Source organism: Gekko japonicus, unplaced genomic scaffold, assembly GCF_001447785.1.
Source record: "Gekko japonicus isolate JY-2015 unplaced genomic scaffold, Gekko_japonicus_V1.1 scaffold309, whole genome shotgun sequence".
NCBI classification, from domain to species: Eukaryota; Metazoa; Chordata; class Lepidosauria; order Squamata; family Gekkonidae; genus Gekko; species Gekko japonicus.
In genome coordinates, this window is record NW_015166430.1 from 254,232 (window position 1) to 259,452 (window position 5,221).

Here is a 5,221-nt window from a genome sequence, read left to right on the forward strand (position 1 = left end):
TCCTGCCAACCTAGCAGTTCGAAAGCAAGAAATTGCAAGTAGATATATAGGGACCACTTCGGTGGGAAGGTAACAGCGTTCCGTGCGCCTTGGTGTTTAGTCATGCCGGCCACATGACCACGGAAACGTCTTCGGACAGCGCTGGCTCTTTGGCTTTGAAACGGAGATGAGCACCGCAACCCTAGAGTCGGATTCGACTGGCTTTCGAGCAAGAGAACCTGTACCTTTACCTTTATCTATTTTATATACTGTATACTATATATATGCACTTTGTGCTCTTGTAAGCCGCCCTGAGCCCGTTTGCGGGAAGGGCGGGGTATAAATGCAATGAAAATAAATAAATAAATAAAATAATGAGTACCGGTAGTTGTTTGGATTGTCCATGTATGAGAACAAGAGAGTTACAGTGCATTAAGGATTTCTTCAACTATAGCTGCTGGTGTAGGATAAGAAGAATGCTCTGTGAACAGAAGGAGTCGTAGCTGCTTCCTTCACACTTCAGGAAAAAAGCTGTATAAATCCTGAACACTGTTATCAGTAACTGTCCACATAAACATATGCACTTGGTTTCTGTAGTTCTGATATGTTCCCTCTGCCCTCTTTCACATACTGGCACACAAAAAGATACATGTATACCATTCTGTGTGAATATCAGGATCTATTTGGCTATATACTTGTTGCAAGTGGGCAAAATAGACACTTGCATACTGGAAGCCTGGAGTACAGAAGGAAAACTTGGTAGCTATTCCCAGCAATCAGCTTCCCTGAATAAGGATTTAGTCAGTAGGCCCAAGTGTCTTCATACTTGTAAGGGGCACAGGATTGGCTTTTGTGCACCATGTGACTTTCCAGGCCCAGAGAACTGTGGGCTGGCTCTCTGGAACAACTTGCAGTTTCCAGTAGCTTTGGTAACAGGGAGCCAGTGCCTCATCCACACAGTTCTCAGTTCAAGCACTGTGAACCCTGGCAGTCCACCCTCCAATGTATATTCCTGATACAGGTAGCAGTTATCAGCATTGGGGAGAAAGTCCGCTTTGCTATTACAAAGATGCTTCTTATCTCAGTGTTTTTTTTATGGGCTTCTCTTCATGTAGGCAGATCATGCCCACAGGCCTTCCTGTTCCAGTCTGGAGCGAGCAGTAATCTAGCCAGCTGTAGATGACATCAGCCTGGGTCACAGAGCACATCTCTGCTCTGCACCAGTACAGTGAACCTTGTGCATCTGGCTCCTTCTGCCTTTTGTTTCCCAGGAGACTGGTAGTCCCAGGATAAGCTCCAGACAGAAACTCAGCTTGACTCACCCAGGTGGAGGCGGGGGAGCACTGTGTAAACACAAGCAGCAGAAGGTTTGGAGCCGCCCCCAGCTGCAGGGAAAGTGTCAAGAATCATCCTTATCGAGTGACGCCCCTGAGTCTGGGGGACACACCCTGGCATCTGCTATGGGATCATAAACAACTGTAAATAAGAGGGCATATCATTGATAGGGGTGGAGGGGCATCCTTTCAAGAGTGTGTTGCTTTAGAGCGCTGCCAGAACCAGTTACCTGTTTACTTGGCCCATCCTGCTAGTGTTAAGAGTAGGCTCCTCAGGACCTTTTTTCCGATCAAAAGAAGTAGCACCAGGTGAACTGATCAGGCATATTACCAGGACTGGAAAGACAAGATGCAAAATGATGGATAGGTGTTGGTACTGCCCATCAGACAGTGTGCTGGGAGCGCCAGCAAATCCCTGTTAACAAACATGTTCTAAAGCCTATATGGCAGTAGCAAGACATGCAAAGGTGAGTCTTGGCTTGCATCACTGTCATCCCCACCTTTCTCAAACCAGAAATTTGGGTTCTGGTTTAGATATAAAAGTTAATGGAGTGTAGTGTCTTGGAGACTGTGGCTGATCCGTTACTGGATCTCCTGATGTAGTTTTTAATGTTAAAAAAACATCCTTTGATAGGAATGGATCAGTGCTATAATGCAGGAGGAATAACCTTTCCCCCTCTGCTGTTTTCCTGACAGAAATCAGCCCCCTCCTGAGCTGCTATGAGGCATGGAAGGAGAAAAAGTCAGATGCCCATATGGCAGCTGGGCTCTGGGTTGCTGGGTAATTCCTATAGCACAAAGAGAAAGGATTAGTCACCTATTTCCACTTTCCTGTAGCCCTGATCCACTACCACCACCGCCTACCACCATGGCTGCTTTTTAACATTAAAAACTATTTTGGGAGACCCAGTCACTTGTACCATGTAAGAACATAAGAAGAGCCCTGCTGGATCTGAGCAGTGGTCCATCTAGTCCAGCATCCTGTCTCACACAGTGGCCAACCAGTTCCTCTGGACAGCCAACAACAGGGCATAGAAGCCAAGGCCTTCCCCTGATGTTGCCTCCTGGCTCTGGGATTCAGAGGTTGACTGCCTCTGAATGTGGACATTCCCCTCAGTCACCATGGCTAGTAGCCACTAATAGACGTCTCTCTCCATGAATCTGTCTAATCCCCTTTTAAAGTTGTTTATGCCTGTGGCCATCACTACATCCTCTGGCAGCGAATTCCACATTTTAATAACTCATTGTGTCCATCCTGCATCTACTGCCCATCAGCTTCACTGGATGCCTTCGAATTCAAATATTTTGGGAGAGGGAGAAAAATTTCTCTTTGTCACCTCTCTCTACCCTGTACTTAAACCTCTATCATGTCCCCCCCCCCCAGTCGTCTCTTTTCTAAACTGAAAAGTTCTACAGACTCTTCAGCCTTTCCTCATAGGGAAGGTGCTCCAACCCCTTAATCATCTTGGTTGCCCTCCTCTGTACTTCTTCCAGCTCTGCAATGTCCTTTTTGAGATAGTGACAAGAACTGCACACAGTATTCCAAATGAGGCTGCACCATATCTATACAGAAGCATTTTATTCTCAGTCCCTTTCCTACTAATCCCCAACACAGAGTTTGCCTTTTTTACTGCAGCAGCACACTGTGTTGGCACTTTCATTGAGCTATCCACTACGACCCCAAGATCTTTTTCTCTCTCAGTCTCAGCACGTTCAGACCCTATTCAGAACCAGTTTAGTGTAGTGGTTAGGAGTGTGGACTCCGGGAGAACTGGGTTTGATTCCCCACTCCTCCACTTGCACCTGCTGATGAGACTTTGGGTCAGTCACAAGCTCTGGCACAGCTGTCCTTGAAAAAGAGCAGTCTCCATCAGAGTTCTCTCAGCCCCACCCACCTCACAGGGTGTCTGTTGTGGGGAGGGGAAGGGAAATGAGTTTGTAAGCCACTCTGAGACTCCTTTGGGTAGTGAAGGGTGGGGTATAAATCCAATCTCTTACTCCTCCTCCTTATTTTAGCCTATACTTGAAGCCCGGATTTTTTTTGCCCCAGTATGCATTGCTTTACATTTTTCAGCATTGAACTTCATCTGCCATATTGTTGCCCACTCACCCATTTTGTGGAGATTCTCCTGGAGCTCTTCACAGTCATCCTTGGTTTTCAATTCAGTTCTTGACTATGCATCAGAAAGTCTCTGTATTGAATATTACTTCTGCCATGAACTCAGTAGGTGGCCTTAGGTAAGCCTATCCCCCCATCTCTCTTTGACTCACCTTCCCATCTCCATCTGCAATATGGGGACAATTATACTGACCTACCTCATAGAACTATTGTTACATTTATACAAAGATAATATATTGAAACACTGAATACTTTATATAAATGTTACCTGTTCTGTGAGAATTATTGCTTATGTGCTGTGTTTGGGATTACATTTGAACTGAAATATTTAGATTTGTATTCAAAATGAATTAATATCTGTGTGTATCAGATATATATTGGTCGACTTCAGACTGGCAGTTTGGCCCGGCAGCCAATCGTATCAGTAGCGTTTCAGTAGCGGATTAAAGGGGCGGGTTCACACAGGCACATCTGTCAGGCGTCCCCCAGCCGTACTCAAGCCGTCTTGTGCCACTTCCCTCCCAAGTTTAAAAGATACCAGGTGAAAGTGGTAGCAAACCGTGTGTAGAGCGGGTTGATTCCAGTTCCCTGAGTGTGAACGCAAGCGCTGCTAAGGCAGGAACAGCCCACAGTCATTGATAATAGGCTCCGGCTGTTTCCATGGGCAGACACCGTCGGGGCCTGCGCAGTCTTGCCCTATTTGCTGCTGCGCCCATGTGCTTGGGCCAGCGCGGAAACAGCCCACCGGGGCAGCCCAACAGTGTGAATGCTCCCTTGCGCTTCCTCCATGGTATTCTCCCGCTTCATTCACTGTGGTGTAAACGGGAATACCGCAACCAAGCCGTTTCGGGTCTGTTCCGGGTTTTCTTTGCCACGACTCCCTAGCGCTTCAAATTGCCAGTCTGAACCGCGGCCATTGTCTATGTACTAGGTATATTGACAGAGATCTACAGCTAAAGACTAGAGGTGTGTGTATAGAATAATATATCTGCAGAGATTTCTGCACAGGGGCTTTTCCTAATTTTTTAAAAAAATCCTTTCCTGCCAAACCAGACATTCAAAAGGTGTCTCCGGGGGGAAAAAAGGAATATGGGTCATCCCTGAATTGACAGTGTCTCTTGGATTTTGTGGATAGCTGACGCAGGTCAGCAGATTTGATGAGTGGGGGACCAGTGTGGATTTGCTGAATTTAACCATCCATTCCCTGAGGGCCCAAAGCTTCACTCAGGAGCCCGAAATATGTTCAGAGATTTCTGGTGACTGTAACAGTTATTGGTTACAACAGCATGCAGAAAGCCCCTTTCCTGGCACATGCCCACTACTTGTTCACACTCTAGTGGCTCCAAGATTTTTTTTGAAGCAGAGGGGATACACACATCACTGTGGCGATCCAGAGCTTTCTGGCCGTGTGAAGTCTGCAGATGTTCTGCATGGACCGGGAAGAATAAGTGCTGATACACTATTAGTGTGTGCATATTTATTTATACCCTGCTCCCCATCCCATCCCCTTGATCCAAAACAGTTTACAACATAGTTGTCTTCTCCTCCATCTTCACAGCAACAACATTCTGGGGTAGGTGTGAGAGACTGCTTTGCCCAAGGTTTCTCAGCAAATTTTTATGGCAGAGTGGGTATTTGAATCTGGATCTCCTTGATCTTAGTCAAACACTCTACCAATTCACCATGCAGTCTAAAGCACACCTCAGTCTTTCCCTTGTTTGTATACACAGGAGAACCTCCAACATTTCTAAGGTGTGATCTTACTTCATCCTCCCTCTGCCATTAGAGC